This window comes from Bactrocera dorsalis, chromosome 1 (assembly GCF_023373825.1).
Source record: "Bactrocera dorsalis isolate Fly_Bdor chromosome 1, ASM2337382v1, whole genome shotgun sequence".
Lineage (NCBI taxonomy): Eukaryota > Metazoa > Arthropoda > Insecta > Diptera > Tephritidae > Bactrocera > Bactrocera dorsalis.
The window spans coordinates 78573334-78593781 of record NC_064303.1 but is presented as its reverse complement, the minus strand read 5'-3'; the positions used below and the strand labels follow the sequence as shown (position 1 = coordinate 78593781).

At 36.9% G+C, this 20448-nt stretch overlaps 1 protein-coding gene across 6 annotated transcripts in view; it reads right to left on the bottom strand.

Annotated features, from left to right (window-relative positions):
- Positions 1-20448, bottom strand: part of LOC105223466 (nitric oxide synthase) — a 296079-nt gene that overhangs the window by 236916 nt on the left and 38715 nt on the right. The gene's annotated exons all lie outside the window — the stretch shown is intronic.

Below are 20448 nucleotides of genomic sequence, written 5' to 3'. Positions count from 1 at the left end.
CCCCTTATAATCGATGGCAATAAAAGAACACGCGTTCAGAGTCTTCTATACACTCTGTACACGTCGGACAGTATGGACTAAAGTCATGACGATATTTGAATAGGCAGCTTCTGAAGCAACGATGCCCACTGAATATTTGCGTACTTCAACTGCGTCTGTGAAGTACTTAATCTCACATTCTCCCATGGTCAGCCAGACTTTTGTTTTTTGCTCAGCCAGCTCTAGACTCATGGTAGCAAACCATCGGCGCAAACCATTTATGCTGTCATTGCGTTTGATCGGGAGGTCATCCAGATGTTTAGCTACTGCTATCTACCACTATGAGGTCATCCGCATACACGATTGTTTTCAGTTTTTTTGGTTGCAGTATTCTTAACACCCCGTCGTACATCATGTTTCATAGCAGCGGGCCTAAAACCGAGCCTTGCGGCACTCCATTGGAGATAATGTAGCTGTGAGTGCTCTCGCCCGTCTCAAATAGCAATCTCTTATTTTGAAAGTAACTCATTATAATATTTATTAGATAATTAGGAGCGTGTATATCATGTAGAGCTTTTATTACATTTGCCCAATTTGCGGAGTTGAACGCATTCTTCACATCCAGGGTTATTATTTGTACCACCTTTCCATTTTTTCCCACTAATTTCATATTTTCGAAACAGGATCTCTTACTTCGGATAATGTCTTACTTCAGGAGCTTTTTTTGGCATTTAAATGCTTCTTTGAGGCTGATTTCGTTATCACCTCCCTGGTTGCGCTGTAGGCGGCGTCTAGCTGAGTGAGAGAGCTTCCTCAGTATACCGGGTTTCGATTAGTTGAGCGCCATACTCCAACTAGTTCCTTTCGCACAGCGGAGACTAAGTGGGCGGCATCTTCGCCTGATGTCTTTGGCGCACTCCAGACGCTCTCAAACTTCATTTTTGACTTGCTTTGGCGAGTTTTTTTCGGTTTCGGCTCACCTTTGCCTTTGATCCAAGACTCATCGCCAGTAATAATACGTTTCATGACACAATCATGACTGAAAATCGAAGCACGTTGTTTCACAGACGTTATCGCAACGCTGTTTTTCGAAAGAACTTAAGTGATTTTGGATTCAATCGTGCTTTCACTTTTCTTAATCCCAAATGATCTTTTAAAATGGTTTTCACTGATCCTTCCGATATTCAAAAACAATGGCAGTAAGCTCCCTGATTGTTAATCTTTAATTCTCAAGCACCAATTCCTTTATTTTTATTGATTTGTTGATCATCAGTTGATGTTGATGACTGCCCTTTACGTGATTCGTCGTCAACGCGTTCTCGACCCTCTTTGAATAATTTGTACCAATCAAAAACACTTGCTCGCGAAAACAATTATTACCGAAGGGCTTTTCCAGAATTCTGAACGTTTCGGCCCCAGAAATTTGATTCCGCACACAGAATTTAATGCAAGTTCTTTGTTGAATAAATTCACCCGGTGGATGAACGTCTATAGCCACAATCCGCATCAAAGCGAAGTTCTTCAACATATCGCTGATTTGCCTCATCCACGATGTCAAAGTCGTGCTTGACGTCTTTAACGCCAGCGTGAGTAAAAAAGGTATCCTTGGCACAAAATTCCGGTAAATTAACTCCGATCAGAAACATTCCCAAATGGGCTGAGGCTGATCGAATTTGCCGGGGCCCGAAATATGGTTATCTGTAGTACTAGAAGTAAAGTCTTCTCTCAACAAAAAAAAACAAACTGTACAAGTCACTCATTATTCCCGTCCTGCTATATGGTTCAGAGGCATGGACGATGATAACGTGTGATGAATCGTCGTTACGAGTTTTCGAGAGAAAGGTTTTGCGGAAGATTTATGGTCCTTTGCGCGTTGACTACTGCGAATATCATATGCGATGGAACGATGAGCTGTATGAGATATACGACGACATTGACATAGTTCAACGAATTAAAAGACAGCGGCTACCCTGGTTAGGTCATATCGTCCGAATGGACGAAAACACTCCAGCTCCGAAAGTTTTCGACGCAGTACCCGCCGGGGGAAGCAGAGGAAGAGGAAGACCTCCACTTCCTTGAGAATCTACAATTGTTGTCACCTTGCGAAAAGAAGGAACGACTGGCGCGCTGTTAGCGACTCGGTTATAACCGCGGGATCAAATTGAAAGGTGAATTTTGTACATTTCATTTTCTTCAAAGTAATCCCCTCCCGCTACAATACACTTATGCCAACGAATTGTCACAGCACTTGGAAAAATCATCAGAACCTTCTTCGAAACAGCTTTCATATACTCAACTGAGTCAAAACGATGTCAAACGGGAGCGGTCGTGTAAATTTGCTGAATAGCCAAAAGTTACAATCAGACGAAAGCGGTGGTTGCGAGACGATATTAGTTGAAAATGCGGCGAAATGATCACGAATAACCAATTCAGTATGAGATGGTGAATTATCGCACTTGTTTGTTCAATAAATTCAGGCATAGTAAAAATAGAAGAATTTACTTTTTTTATATATTTCAGTTTTTAGAAAGGTTTAATTAGTTAAATCGCGGTAACATTAAAAAAATAGGTGGTAAGGTTTGCGTGGCCACGTGTGTATGCGCCAAGTTATTTTTCTCCATAACATGAATTCCGCTAACGGTACGACTTGGGATAATTATTTTCTTGTATTTACTTTATGGTTTAGCATTTAAAAAATTCATGCTCGCAAAAAGTAAAGTAAAGTACAAGAATAGAGGTTTTTGAATTTCTAGAAAAATGGAAAGAATGGAAAAATGGAGGATAATCCAAATTAGTTATTCAAATCGTTTATTCGGTAAAGAGGCATAGGAACACAAGAACCAATTTTCTGAAAAGTCCAGTTAACTATGGTGTAAATAAGCTTAGTGATGGTAAAAGTACTATTGATGACAGGAGTAAACGGCACATTCAGCAGGTACTTAGTCCAGATGTAACTAAACAACGTATACAGCAAATAGTAAGAAAAGATGTATACATTAAATATGAAAATCGAGTACCGAACCATACATACCATACCATACCATACCTACAGCAACGTCATAAAAATGTCTGCCTGTCCAGATTTGAGTCTGAACGAGGATGCATGGGGAGTTATTTTAGGCAAAATTTATGCATCTTTCAAGCAATATGACGAAGGAGACAAAATTCATAAGAGCGTACTAAACAAAATAAATAGTGTAGTTAAACCTTCCTCGTGCCCAATTGGTGAAAATATTATACATACAGTTTTTTTTTTTAATTCAATACTATTTGATTTATAAATAAGAAAATATGTACTTGTATTGAACTAATTTTTTGTACATATAAATATTTTAATTAATAAAAATATATGAATATAATTTTGGTTATTTAATATTTGGTTCATTTAATAATGATACCCAAGAAAAAAATCATTATTTGTCTGGGGTATGTATGTTTGTATGTTACGTACGCGCAGTCAACGTTGTTTGTGACGTGCACCCCTGATACTTGACCATATTTGTTATGTTGTGTTTTCTTGTTGTTCTTTCTACTGGAACATTTCTTATTTTAGGAGTACGAGCTTTGTTGTTGCGGTAAATTCATTTGTCCTAATGGGTCTCTGCTTCAAGGCGCTAACTCCGCACGTTGTAACAGTTGCCCTATATGGACCTGTGATTATCTATACGCGCAAGTTGACACATGTCCTGAACCTTCAAGCCAAAATTTGGGCGACGTGCATTGAACGTACTTGAAGACCGACCAGGGTTTTAAAGAAACAGAGATAATAACAGCATTAGCCTGCAGCCATTTCGCTGATCTCACCAGCCCTTCATCAAAATTATCCGTTCCGTGCTTCCAGTAAACCATAATCATAATCTTACTGCCGTCAATTCTAATGCCTAGGGTTTTGATCCATAGTCGCTTTGTTGCATCCCACTCGTGTGTAGGTTCTCCCTACTCTGCTGGAGGTTGGGGACTCCTATTTAAAGGCGACCTCTGAAATAATGTGTTCAAAAATTTTGCAATCTCTATTAAAATTAAACTTTTGAAATATCAATCATTCTTTCGTTGAATTTCTTCCTGTAGCACAGTATCTTTTTTATTGGTAAAAATTGTACGAAATGAAAACAATTTGCTTTAGGCATATTCAACATAAATTTTGATATGCACCTATTCAAATATGTACGCCATACTTTGATGATGCACATACAACATGTGAACTTTAGCATGCATGCAAACATACTTGTATATACGAAAATTTCACGCATTAAATATCTAATTTCACTGCTTGGAGCATTTCCTATGATGGAATCCAAAGTAGAATATGAGCACAAGGTATAAATTCAACTACAAGTGAGTTAGTTATTGCCAAAAATGTATTAGAAGAGTAGCCAAAGTGTAGCCATCAAAATTGTTTATGCTTTGATTGATTAGTTCACAATAAGTGGGGTTAATAGTCTTCTAAATTAATTACGCCCACTTCGAATGAAATTAAAGCATTAACACTTCAATTTGATTTAAATTTAAAATTGTCATGTAATTTAATAACGGACTTCATAAACCTCACTGATATAAATTGGAAACCCAAATGTTTGCTGCAAACTCCAAATTATTGTTTTTATAATGACCCTTATTTTTCTTATTTTACGAGTACGAGAAGTTTCTGATACTACAAATCGAAATTTCAATTTCACGCTATGATTTTATATTTGACCCACTACAGGGGCCGTATAAAAAATTGTACTTCTGAATAAGCGCATTGCAGTGAAATACTAGAAAAGAATACTCCAAAATACAATACAATAACACACACTTTTGGTTTAGTTCAAGCGTAAACTTAATTAAGGGAATCACTTCAACTATAAGTGGCCATGTTCGTACTGATATGAATCAAAAAACTCTACAAACATATTTTAAAATATGTACATACATATGTATGTACAAGCAAGTGGGCAGGAAAGGAGAAAGTACCGAAATGTACCAACTTTATTTCCAATAAATGCAGCGAAAACTTTACCCCCGAGAGAAAGCAAAACTTTTAATGTACGAAAAAACCTATTACGAGTAATGACGAAATCAAGTCAAGTGGTAGAACTTATTGAAGAGGCCACTTCAAAATAATTTCAAGTATTGATTCAATAAAAACTCCTGAGTAATATGTTATGTCTTTAGTCACATCTACGTTCTGCATGAAGCACGCTGTTTTAAATTTGTATTTAATACGTTGTTCACTTAATAGTTGATTGCAAAATTCCATAACGTACTTTACTATATACCAAACTAACGGCCCGGTACGTGCTTCGCTACGTACAAAGTGAAATAATAAAAGAATTTTATTTTAACATCAAATTCATTTATTCAAACAAACAATATGGCTAGCTTTTTAAAGCGTAATTATAATCGTTTGAATAAAAATGGCATATCAGTTGGAGTTATAAGGATACGCGGTATCAAACCATTTCTCCTTTTGATTTTAAGATCGTATCTTAATTCAAATTGGGCAATAACTTTTTCACTGCCAACAGCAACAGGTTGCAAAAGTATAATAATTTTTGTAGCACCAAAAGATGTAATTAGAAATGTTGTATTATATTGTTGAAATTGGCTCAAAAAAATTAATGAATACAATGGTTCAAATGGAGATTTTAATGCCGGCAATCTCACTTTGCGGTTAGCATAACACATCCCGGGCGTTTCACCTTGATGTGGACAAATTGCGGCTACCATTCCAACGTGTCCGTATATACTAACTATAAACAATCTGACTGTTATAATTAAAAGCAGCACGCATAATTTCAGCCAAAATAGCACGACGTATTCGTGATCGCTGTTGCATTTATACAGTAAAGTAGTAAAGAGACTCCGTCGTCGACAACTGTCATTCACCCCGGTGGATGAATGTCTAGTCAAAATCCTCATCAAAGCGAAGTTCTTCAACATATCGCTGATTTGCGCCCACGGCCCGAGGAGGCCTTCTATGAGCGCTTGAAGCGCACCTATGAGAGCTGCCCCCTCCACGATGTTAAGTCGGCTTGGCGACTATAACGCCAGAGTGGACAAAAAAGGTATCTTTGGCACTACAGTCGGTAAATTCAGAATCAGCCGAATGATTTTTTATTTGACTTGCGCTCCTGCTCCCTGAGAGCACTCATCAGCAACTCGGTTTCAAGACCGTAGCATGCTATTGTAGCACCCCAAAGGTAATCTAGTAACCAATGCCCAGAGCATATTAAAATTATGGAGGGAGCCCTTCTCCAGCCTACTGAATGGCAGTGAAAGTATAACGACGGAAGAAGGCGAACCCGATTCCCCAATCGATGACGATGGAGTATAGGTTCCATTATCAGAACATTAAGAAGTTCGAATAGCAATTATCCACCTAAAGAACAACAAGCAGCGGAGGCCGGTGGATTGCCGGCCAAGGTATTCAAACACGGCGACGAAAAACTGATAAGGAGCATGCTTCATCAGCTTCTTTGTAAAATATGGACGGAAGCATGCCCGACGATTGGAATTTAGGTGTGCTCTGCCAATCCACAGAAAGGGAGACCCTATCATCTGCCCTAACTACCGTGGGATAAGTCTCCTAAATATTGCATATAAGGTTCTATCGAGCGTATGCCTCTATACCGCAAAACTAATATGGTTGAGTAAACTTACGTTGAACAACACCAAAGGCTCCGTCAGGATCGGAAAGAACCTCTTCGAGCCGTTCGGTAGAAAATTATTATAGTTGCAGTGCTTAATCGAGCAGGTACAATCTTCTATAAGACTGTACAACTGCTGGCATATGCTGATGATATTGATAACATTGGCTTCAACACCCACTCTGTGAGTTCTGCTTTCTCCATACTGAATAACGAAGCAAAGCAAATGGGTCTAGTAGTGAAAGAAGACTATCTTGGAACATGTATTAACACCAACAACATTGTCAGCTTCGAAATCCAACGCCAAATAGCTCTTGCCAACAGGTGCTCCTTTGGACTGAGTAGGCAATTGAGAAGTGAAGTCCTCGCTCGACGAACAAAGACCAAACTCTATAAGTCATTCATTATTTCCGTCCTGCTATATAGTGCAGAGGCATGGACGATGACCCTCCGAGGGAAACTGAGGAAGACATCCACTCCGTTGGACAGATCAGGTAGAGAAGGACCTGCCTACACTTGGTGTCTCGAATAGGTGCCAAATTGCTAAAAGAAAAAATAATTGGCGCTATTAATTACTGTTAACTCGGCAATAATCGCGTAAGCGGTTTCTACACCATTAAAGAAGAAAATTAGTTATCTTTGTGCAAAACTCACTACAAGTACCGGGTCAACAGCTTTATTTCATGCCGTTCGACTGATTTTGTGCAAACTTCATATAAACCATTTGCTAAATAGTCGAAACAAAAACTGGATTTTAGTTAACTCTATTTTGAAAACGTTCTGGTTGATACCCGCAACGCACAATTAAAAAGAAAGTAGGAATTAAACTTCTTTCAAAAAATTTATAAAATATAAAAAATTCCAACAAATTTAAAACATTAAACAAAAATTAATTTTTATAATTATTATTTTTATAAACAGATTCACTAGCGCTAATTATTACAGTGCAAATCCAAAATCTAAACAAATCAAGTCGATAAGAAATAACGTCAAACTCGCAAATATAAGAAATTTTAACAAAGTACTCGTAATTAGTACAATAACAATCAAAACAAAAGTTGCAATAAATAATAAATATCGAACCAATCAAAATAAACCATTTATAAAACAAATAGGACAAATAAAAAGTATTATAAAAATCAATTTAACATTGTAATACATCAGTCGATTGAAAGTAATCATTTTCATGTGTACGAACTATAAACCAAAATAGTAAGACCTAAAGCACCATCATATACTCTAAAAGTTAAAAATATTATAATTAAAAAATTTTCCATAATCCATTAAATTTAAATAAATAAACAAAAAGAAAAGTTAACTTAACACAACATACTCTAAACTCAAAAGCATTGACAATGCTTGCGATTAGAAGCAAAAACAAAACTTCTTATTAAAAATAGAAAACAAGATAACCCTCAATATAGACTCATTAACATTAGTTTTAAGAAACAACAGAAATGATCAGTGGCTAAATGAGTCTCAGACCCCCCTCACAATATAAAACTCCCACACCACATCATAATTACATTCCACATCACGCGCACACAAAACCACCATATCACGAATCCAACACCTATGGGGACACCATACAAAAAAAAACAAAAAGGACCGACGGACAGAGTACCAGCTTCCTTTTTATTATCTATACGAACTCGTGAACATCGAATCGCTTGCGTTCAAGTACAAGGCCGCGAAACCCTACAATTATTACAATCAGGATGACGAGAAAAATTGAAATCCGGTTGACAGTCTATCTGTCCGTTCGTGCGTCCGTGCTGTAACTTGAGTAAACATTGAGATATCTCGATGAAACTTGGTATACGGGTTCCTTAGTATAAGAAAAAGTTCGAGTTCGTAGCTGAGCATAATCGAATCACTGCCACCACCACAAATCGCCGTTATTCCAAAACATATAAAGTGCCATAACTAAGCACCGCTTTTTGGTGAAATCCCATATCTGAGGACCCGTCCAAACGATTTCGACAAAATCGATCAATAACAACACCTACTTCCTATACAGCACAATTTTAAATTTCACTTGATTCGTTCAGTTTCCAGTACACAAATCAAGAATTAATTAATATAACGGGATAAAACTTTGCACGAATAAAAAATTTAGGATATGACAAAAATTGTTTCAATCCAATAAAAACTGTTACTTAGGGGACGTACCGAATATTTTACTTTTTACCGGTACCTATCGTAGACATTTGATCGAACATGTCGGTCAATGTGTGATATATATAACTGAAATTAAAGGATAATCCTTCTCTTATACTGGTATGTCTGTGTGTCAAACATGGGTTCACTCGGACCAATACTTCCTTAAGCCCCCATATACTTAATATAAAGCTTTTCGAACTTCCGGGTGACTTTGTTGAACCTTACATATTAGTAGGTCAAATGTTAACTGTAATTCATTTTCTAGATTACATTATTAACCCTTTAATGAATAAATGATGATACAATTTAATTAACTAGTCAATGAGCTTGAATAAGCATATGTTTTCAAAACATAAGATAGAAATCAACATTTCTATTAATTTTACTAAATTATATTGACCACATATAACAAATCAATAACAGCTTTAACCCAAACAATACATAGTACAAAACAAAGTTGGTCTTTCTGTCCCTCTATCCCTTTGAACGCTTAAATCTTTAAAACTACGCAACGGATTATAATACGTTTTTTTTTAATAGGTAGAGTAATTATAGAGGAAGATTTATATGTATAATAACATCCATTAAATAGTGGAGAAATACTGTTATTTTTGAGGTTTCTAATGTGATGTCGTAAATAATTACATTTTTATCGCTTACATTGCAAACGCTCCGCGATGGTACATGCCTATCTCTTATGGATATCCCACAATAACATTTTTTTGTCATTCACTTTTTACGACAAATAATGCCTAATTTTAGAAACGATTTTGATCAACACAGCATTAATACTTATTCAATTAAATATCTTAAATACATTGTTGATTTAATATAGGTCTATATGGCCTTTTACTGCTATGAGTTAAATGAATATTTTCGAAGATATTACTGGTTTAAAATTTGCGAGACGTAGCGTTTGCGGTGTACAGGCGGCCGAAGCGGCGTGACTGTGCCTATAAATAGCGGATCGGAGCCCGCGGTTCTCCCTATAGCTTTTTGAATTTAGCAGCGATCGGGCGTGTTTTTTATAGGAGCTCTCTAACGAGGAATATATAAACGGAAATGATGAAATATATGCGTACAATTTCAAATTGATCCTTCTTCAAAAATAATACAATAGCTAAATATTTGGAATAGTAGAATAGAACTGTAACCAAATACGCAGTTGATTATAACTGGCTCAGTAATTCACCGTCGATGCATGCCCGCCGACTTTTTCGTCTTTTCTCTCTTGAGAACCAGTCCATCATGTGCAGTCCACTAGAATGACTGTCTATTGGACTCCAGTGTGAAATAATAACCTGAGGCCGCCATTTTGTTAATTTTTGAGAAAATAAAATAAAATCCTTCGATCAGGCCCAGGATTATCACTACATATTATAAAACAAAGTCACTTTTTCTGTCCTTATGTCCGCTTAAATGTTTAAATCTTGAAAACTAAGCAACTGACTTTGATGCGGTTTTTTTTAATAGATAGATTGCTTGAAGAGGAAGGTTTATGTCATTATAATGTGAAGAAATATATAAAGGGGCGTGGCACTCGGACAAAATGTGGTAAAAAACCATACATTTTTTGTTTACACAGCCATACTTCATAAAATAATCCACCGATTAAAATGAAACTTACTTGAAGTTAAACTTTGAAATATTTACTTTCGTTCTGCATCAAAAAAATAGTTGATTCATTTCTTATTTAACCAAAATTGTTTAAACAAGAGCAGCACTTTTTCCAAAAAAAACTGTTTGTGTGTTTGTTCGCTATCAACCGAATGAAACATTAGAAGTTATGTGGGAATCCAATGTGACACCATTTAAAATCAGAATTGGTTTTCAATTCTGACAGTTAGGCAATTCTGTCTTGGATTTCACAACACCCCTGATTATACATATGTACATTAAATTTTTTCATCGAAATAAACCGTTCTCTTCACGTTCAATAATTAAAATACAGTTTTTGAATAGTTTTTATTGATTCGGAGCGCGTTAAATTGGCTATCGATTCCAACGACTGCACCCACAATAACATTTTTTGGCATTTACTTTTTACGACAACTAATAGCTTATTTTCGAAGCGATTATAATCAATACAGCGTTTATCCTTATCCAATTAAATACCTTAAATACATTGTTGATTTAATATGAATATTTTTGAAGATATTACATCAGTAATTTTCTTATGTTTCTAAACGGTAAGTATTTACATATTTTTTACTGCGGCACATATTAATAATATGGCAATTTGTGCATAGTTAATCACACATATAGAACTGAGTAAATTTTGTACTAAAATTATAAAGTCATGTCTGGAAGACGTCGTCGTTCGAACATACTAGGTCGAAGTACAGTGAACGCCAGAAGACTACGTGCAGCAAGAGATGAAGAATTGTCAACGGAACCTGAGGCTCGCCTTAGCCAGGCTCAGGATAGATATAGAGCTGAGATAGAGAGAGAATCTTCAGTAGAGCGTGAGGTTCGCCACAGCCGGGATCGAGATAGGCATGCGGTTCAGAGAGCCAGAGAATCGTCAGTAGAGCGTGGGGCCCGATTCAGTCAGCTTCGGGATAGATATAGAGCTGAGAGAGAGAGAATCTGCGGAAGAGCGTGGGCTCGTCGCACCCGAGATAGGGATAGACATCGACCACAGAGAGCCAGAGAATCATCATCACGAGTTACTAATTCATGGGTAATTAAAGAAAATTCTGCCCTGAACTACGATCCTTTGATTTCTTACAAGGACGATCGTATAGTATCAATAGGTACTATGTCAGTAGTATGTAAACATTGCATAGCATTGAAATTCAAGGACGAATCGAAAGGCATGTGTTGCTTACAAGGAAAGGTCAAATTAGAAGAAATACTCCCTCCACCTGAACCACTTCACTCTCTGCTTACGGGTGATCATCAGAAATCTAAACAATTCATGCGCAATATACGCCGTTATAATGATGCATTTCAAATGACCTATTTTAAGGGTACGCAAGTAGTTGAGCGTGGGTTCATGCCTACAAAGGCATGTGTACCACTTAGCTGGGAGGCTGCTACCACTTCGACCCGATGATCACAAATTTCTGCAAATATATTTTATTGCAGATCCAGATACACAAGCATCTACGCGGTGTTCAAGTGTTGCACAGCCTATTGATAAAGATTTGATTAGATCTCTCCAAGATATGTTACATTCTCATAATTGCTAACTACATACAGTCTTTCAAAACTACGATTGAGAGTGTTCCAGCAGATACTCCTGACTTTAATGTCGTAATCCATGCAAATAAAGTTCCTGTTGGAGAACACAGAGGACGATACAATGCTCCTTCCACGAGCGAAGTAGCAGTGGTGATAGCCGGACAGCAATTTGACAAAAGAGATATTGTATTGCATAGTCGTGATGATAATTTGAAAAAAAATTCAGAATTACACAGATCTTATGACAGCTTACAATATCCTTTGATGCTATGTCGTCGAGAAAATGGTTATGCCATTAATATTTCTCAAGTTGACCCAATCGGTGGTACACCACTGCGTAAAACAGTGTCATGTATGAACTACTATTGCACCGTATAATAACAAGACGTAAAGATTTCAACACTTTGCTTAGATATGGAATGCTAACAAACCAATACTTGGTAGATCAATATGTGGAAATTGAATCTGAGAGATTGGCCTACATCCGTAATAATCAAACTAAATTGAGAGCCGAAAATTACGTTCATCTTCAGGATGCTTTACAGGCGAATGAACACCACAACGGCATTGGGCAGTTGGTTATACTACCTTCATCATTCACAGGTGGACCTAGATATTTACACGAAAAATCGCAAGACGCCATGGCTTACGTCAGAAATTATGGCAAACGTGATTTATTTATAACTGCAACATGTAACCCAAATTGGGCGGAAATCAAAGAGAATATTAACACCAATTTAAATCCACAAGACAGATACGATATAGTTAACAGAGTCTTCCATTTAAAAGTACAGAAACTCCTGCACCTCATTAACAAGTCTCATATATTCGGTCCGCCGCGCTGTCATATGTACACAATAGAATGACAGAAGCGTGGCTTGCCACATGTACACCTGCTGGTGTGGTTAGTGAAAAAAATTAGACCAAACCAAATTGACATCCAAACCAAATTGATTCCAACGTGTCCGTATATACTAACTATAAACAATCTGACTGTTATAATTAAAAGCAGCACGCATAATTTCAGCCAAAATAGCACGACGTATTCGTGATCGCTGTTGCATTTATACAGTAAAGTAGTAAAGAGACTCCGTCGTCGACAACTGTCATTCACCCCGGTGGATTAATGTCTAGTCAAAATCCTCATCAAAGCGAAGTTCTTCAACATATCGCTGATTTGCGCCCACGGCCCGAGGAGGCCTTCTATGAGCGCTTGAAGCGCACCTATGAGAGCTGCCCCCTCCACGATGTTAAGTCGGCTTGGCGACTATAACGCCAGAGTGGACAAAAAAGGTATCTTTGGCACTACAGTCGGTAAATTCAGAATCAGCCGAATGATTTTTTATTTGACTTGCGCTCCTGCTCCCTGAGAGCACTCATCAGCAACTCGGTTTCAAGACCGTAGCATGCTATTGTAACACCCCCAAAGGTAATCTAGTAACCAATGCCCAGAGCATATTAAAATTATGGAGGGAGCCCTTCTCCAGCCTACTGAATGGCAGTGAAAGTATAACGACGGAAGAAGGCGAACCCGATTCCCCAATCGATGACGATGGAGTATAGGTTCCATTATCAGAACATTAAGAAGTTCGAATAGCAATTATCCACCTAAAGAACAACAAGCAGCGGAGGCCGGTGGATTGCCGGCCAAGGTATTCAAACACGGCGACGAAAAACTGATAAGGAGCATGCTTCATCAGCTTCTTTGTAAAATATGGACGGAAGCATGCCCGACGATTGGAATTTAGGTGTGCTCTGCCAATCCACAGAAAGGGAGACCCTATCATCTGCCCTAACTACCGTGGGATAAGTCTCCTAAATATTGCATATAAGGTTCTATCGAGCGTATGCCTCTATACCGCAAAACTAATATGGTTGAGTAAACTTACGTTGAACAACACCAAAGGCTCCGTCAGGATCGGAAAGAACCTCTTCGAGCCGTTCGGTAGAAAATTATTATAGTTGCAGTGCTTAATCGAGCAGGTACAATCTTCTATAAGACTGTACAACTGCTGGCATATGCTGATGATATTGATAACATTGGCTTCAACACCCACTCTGTGAGTTCTGCTTTCTCCATACTGAATAACGAAGCAAAGCAAATGGGTCTAGTAGTGAAAGAAGACTATCTTGGAACATGTATTAACACCAACAACATTGTCAGCTTCGAAATCCAACGCCAAATAGCTCTTGCCAACAGGTGCTCCTTTGGACTGAGTAGGCAATTGAGAAGTGAAGTCCTCGCTCGACGAACAAAGACCAAACTCTATAAGTCATTCATTATTTCCGTCCTGCTATATAGTGCAGAGGCATGGACGATGACCCTCCGAGGGAAACTGAGGAAGACATCCACTCCGTTGGACAGATCAGGTAGAGAAGGACCTGCCTACACTTGGTGTCTCGAATAGGTGCCAAATTGCTAAAAGAAAAAATAATTGGCGCTATTAATTACTGTTAACTCGGCAATAATCGCGTAAGCGGTTTCTACACCATTAAAGAAGAAAATTAGTTATCTTTGTGTAAAACTCACTACAAGTACCGGGTCAACAGCTTTATTTCATGCCGTTCGACTGATTTTGTGCAAACTTCATACATATGTATAAACCATTTGCTAAATAGTCGAAACAAAAACTGGATTTAGTTAACTCTATTTTGAAAACGTTCTGGTTGATACCCGCAACGCACAATTAAAAAGAAAGTAGGAATTAAACTTCTTTCAAAAAATTTATAAAATATAAAAAATTCCAACAAATTTAAAACATTAAACAAAAATTAATTTTTATAATTATTATTTTTATAAACAGATTCACTAGCGCTAATTATTACAGTGCAAATCCAAAATCTAAACAAATCAAGTCGATAAGAAATAACGTCAAACTCGCAAATATAAGAAATTTTAACAAAGTACTCGTAATTAGTACAATAACAATCAAAACAAAAGTTGCAATAAATAATAAATATCGAACCAATCAAAATAAACCATTTATAAAACAAATAGGACAAATAAAAAGTATTATAAAACTCAATTTAACATTGTAATACATCAGTCGATTGAAAGTAATCATTTTCATGTGTACGAACTATAAACCAAAATAGTAAGACCTAAAGCACCATCATATACTCTAAAAGTTAAAAATATTATAATTAAAAAATTTTCCATAATCCATTAAATTTAAATAAATAAACAAAAAGAAAAGTTAACTTAACACAACATACTCTAAACTCAAAAGCATTGACAATGCTTGCGATTAGAAGCAAAAACAAAACTTCTTATTAAAAATAGAAAACAAGATAACCCTCAATATAGACTCATTAACATTAGTTTTAAGAAACAACAGAAATGATCAGTGGCTAAATGAGTCTCAGACCCCCCTCACAATATAAAACTCCCACACCACATCATAATTACATTCCACATCACGCGCACACAAAACCACCATATCACGAATCCAACACCTATGGGGACACCATACAAAAAAAAACAAAAAGGACCGACGGACAGAGTACCAGCTTCCTTTTTATTATCTATACGAACTCGTGAACATCGAATCGCTTGCGTTCAAGTACAAGGCCGCGAAACCCTACAATTATTACAATCAGGATGACGAGAAAAATTGAAATCCGGTTGACAGTCTATCTGTCCGTTCGTGCGTCCGTGCTGTAACTTGAGTAAACATTGAGATATCTCGATGAAACTTGGTATACGGGTTCCTTAGTATAAGAAAAAGTTCGAGTTCGTAGCTGAGCATAATCGAATCACTGCCACCACCACAAATCGCCGTTATTCCAAAACATATAAAGTGCCATAACTAAGCACCGCTTTTTGGTGAAATCCCATATCTGAGGACCCGTCCAAACGATTTCGACAAAATCGATCAATAACAACACCTACTTCCTATACAGCACAATTTTAAATTTCACTTGATTCGTTCAGTTTCCAGTACACAAATCAAGAATTAATTAATATAACGGGATAAAACTTTGCACGAATAAAAAATTTAGGATATGACAAAAATTGTTTCAATCCAATAAAAACTGTTACTTAGGGGACGTACCGAATATTTTACTTTTTACCGGTACCTATCGTAGACATTTGATCGAACATGTCGGTCAATGTGTGATATATATAACTGAAATTAAAGGATAATCCTTCTCTTATACTGGTATGTCTGTGTGTCAAACATGGGTTCACTCGGACCAATACTTCCTTAAGCCCCCATATACTTAATATAAAGCTTTTCGAACTTCCGGGTGACTTTGTTGAACCTTACATATTAGTAGGTCAAATGTTAACTGTAATTCATTTTCTAGATTACATTATTAACCCTTTAATGAATAAATGATGATACAATTTAATTAACTAGTCAATGAGCTTGAATAAGCATATGTTTTCAAAACATAAGATAGAAATCAACATTTCTATTAATTTTACTAAATTATATTGACCACATATAACAAATCAATAACAGCTTTAACCCAAACAATACATAGTACAAAACAAAGTTGGTCTTTCTGTCCCTCTATCCCTTTGAACGCTTAAATCTTTAAAACTACGCAACGGATTATAATACGTTTTTTTTTAATAGGTAGAGTAATTATAGAGGAAGATTTATATGTATAATAACATCCATTAAATAGTGGAGAAATACTGTTATTTTTGAGGTTTCTAATGTGATGTCGTAAATAATTACATTTTTATCGCTTACATTGCAAACGCTCCGCGATGGTACATGCCTATCTCTTATGGATATCCCACAATAACATTTTTTTGTCATTCACTTTTTACGACAAATAATGCCTAATTTTCGAAACTATTTTGATCAACACAGCATTAATACTTATTCAATTAAATATCTTAAATACATTGTTGATTTAATATAGGTCTATATGGCCTTTTACTGCTATGAGTTAAATGAATATTTTCGAAGATATTACTGGTTTAAAATTTGCGAGACGTAGCGTTTGCGGTGTACAGGCGGCCGAAGCGGCGTGACTGTGCCTATAAATAGCGGATCGGAGCCCGCGGTTCTCCCTATAGCTTTTTGAATTTAGCAGCGATCGGGCGTGTTTTTTATAGGAGCTCTCTAACGAGGAATATATAAACGGAAATGATGAAATATATGCGTACAATTTCAAATTGATCCTTCTTCAAAAATAATACAATAGCTAAATATTTGGAATAGTAGAATAGAACTGTAACCAAATACGCAGTTGATTATAACTGGCTCAGTAATTCACCGTCGATGCATGCCCGCCGACTTTTTCGTCTTTTCTCTCTTGAGAACCAGTCCATCATGTGCAGTCCACTAGAATGACTGTCTATTGGACTCCAGTGTGAAATAATAACCTGAGGCCGCCATTTTGTTAATTTTTGAGAAAATAAAATAAAATCCTTCGATCAGGCCCAGGATTATCACTACATATTATAAAACAAAGTCACTTTTTCTGTCCTTATGTCCCCTTAAATGTTTAAATCTTGAAAACTAAGCAACTGACTTTGATGCGGTTTTTTTTAATAGATAGATTGCTTGAAGAGGAAGGTTTATGTCATTATAATGTGAAGAAATATATAAAGGGGCGTGGCACTCGGACAAAATGTGGTAAAAAACCATACATTTTTTGTTTACACAGCCATACTTCATAAAATAATCCACCGATTAAAATGAAACTTACTTGAAGTTAAACTTTGAAATATTTACTTTCGTTCTGCATCAAAAAAATAGTTGATTCATTTCTTATTTAACCAAAATTGTTTAAACAAGAGCAGCACTTTTTCCAAAAAAAACTGTTTGTGTGTTTGTTCGCTATCAACCGAATGAAACATTAGAAGTTATGTGGGAATCCAATGTGACACCATTTAAAATCAGAATTGGTTTTCAATTCTGACAGTTAGGCAATTCTGTCTTGGATTTCACAACACCCCTGATTATACATATGTACATTAAATTTTTTCATCGAAATAAACCGTTCTCTTCACGTTCAATAATTAAAATACAGTTTTTGAATAGTTTTTATTGATTCGGAGCGCGTTAAATTGGCTATCGATTCCAACGACTGCACCCACAATAACATTTTTTGGCATTTACTTTTTACGACAACTAATAGCTTATTTTCGAAGCGATTATAATCAATACAGCGTTTATCCTTATCCAATTAAATACCTTAAATACATTGTTGATTTAATATGAATATTTTTGAAGATATTACATCAGTAATTTTCTTATGTTTCTAAACGGTAAGTATTTACATATTTTTTACTGCGGCACATATTAATAATATGGCAATTTGTGCATAGTTAATCACACATATAGAACTGAGTAAATTTTGTACTAAAATTATAAAGTCATGTCTGGAAGACGTCGTCGTTCGAACATACTAGGTCGAAGTACAGTGAACGCCAGAAGACTACGTGCAGCAAGAGATGAAGAATTGTCAACGGAACCTGAGGCTCGCCTTAGCCAGGCTCAGGATAGATATAGAGCTGAGATAGAGAGAGAATCTTCAGTAGAGCGTGAGGTTCGCCACAGCCGGGATCGAGATAGGCATGCGGTTCAGAGAGCCAGAGAATCGTCAGTAGAGCGTGGGGCCCGATTCAGTCAGCTTCGGGATAGATATAGAGCTGAGAGAGAGAGAATCTGCGGAAGAGCGTGGGCTCGTCGCACCCGAGATAGGGATAGACATCGACCACAGAGAGCCAGAGAATCATCATCACGAGTTACTAATTCATGGGTAATTAAAGAAAATTCTGCCCTGAACTACGATCCTTTGATTTCTTACAAGGACGATCGTATAGTATCAATAGGTACTATGTCAGTAGTATGTAAACATTGCATAGCATTGAAATTCAAGGACGAATCGAAAGGCATGTGTTGCTTACAAGGAAAGGTCAAATTAGAAGAAATACTCCCTCCACCTGAACCACTTCACTCTCTGCTTACGGGTGATCATCAGAAATCTAAACAATTCATGCGCAATATACGCCGTTATAATGATGCATTTCAAATGACCTCTTTTAAGAGTACGCAAGTAGTTGAGCGTGGGTTCATGCCTACATTTAAAATTCAAAGGCAAGTGTACCACTTAGCTGGGAGCTTGCTACCACTTCGACCCGATGATCACAAATTTCTGCAAATATATTTTATTGCAGATCCAGATACACAAGCATCTACGCGGTGTTCAAGTGTTGCACAGCCTATTGATAAAGATTTGATTAGATCTCTCCAAGATATGTTACATTCTCATAATTGCTAACTACATACAGTCTTTCAAAACTACGATTGAGAGTGTTCCAGCAGATACTCCTGACTTTAATGTCGTAATCCATGCAAATAAAGTTCCTGTTGGAGAACACAGAGGACGATACAATGCTCCTTCCACGAGCGAAGTAGCAGTGGTGATAGCCGGACAGCAATTTGACAAAAGAGATATTGTATTGCATAGTCGTGATGATAATTTGAAAAAAAATTCAGAATTACACAGATCTTATGACAGCTTACAATATCCTTTGATGCTATGTCGTCGAGAAAATGGTTATGCCATTAATATTTCTCAAGTTGACCCAATCGGTGGTACACCACTGCGTAAAACAGTGTCATGTATGAACTACTATTGCACCGTATAATAACAAGACGTAAAGATTTCAACACTTTGCTTAGATATGGAATGCTAACAAACCAATACTTGGTAGATCAATATGTGGAAATTGAATCTGAGAGATTGGCCTACATCCGTAATAATCAAACTAAATTGAGAGCCGAAAATTACGTTCATCTTCAGGATGCTTTACAGGCGAATGAACACCACAACGGCATTGGGCAGTTGGTTATACTACCTTCATCATTCACAGGTGGACCTAGATATTTACACGAAAAATCGCAAGACGCCATGGCTTACGTCAGAAATTATGGCAAACGTGATTTATTTATAACTGCAACATGTAACCCAAATTGGGCGGAAATCAAAGAGAATATTAACACCAATTTAAATCCACAAGACAGATACGATATAGTTAACAGAGTCTTCCATTTAAAAGTACAGAAACTCCTGCACCTCATTAACAAGTCTCATATATTCGGTCCGCCGCGCTGTCATATGTACACAATAGAATGACAGAAGCGTGGCTTGCCACATGTACACCTGCTGGTGTGGTTAGTGAAAAAAATTAGACCAAACCAAATTGACAGGGTTATTTCAGCTGAATTACCGGATAAAGATGAAGATCCTATCCTGTACGAAATCGTTAAGAAACATATGGTACACGGCCCTTGCGGGACTTTAAACCCGAATTCTCCATGTATGCGAGATTCTAAATGCAGCAAAAAATTTCCGAAATGCAGTTCTGAAGCTGTATAGCGGATTTTATCATTCGAAATGCACGACCGGTCTCCCACAATTGTCCACCTTGCAGTTCATTTAGAAAATGGACAAAGAGTATATTTCACTGAGAACAATATACAAGAATTTGTTAATAATCCGCGGGATACAACACTGA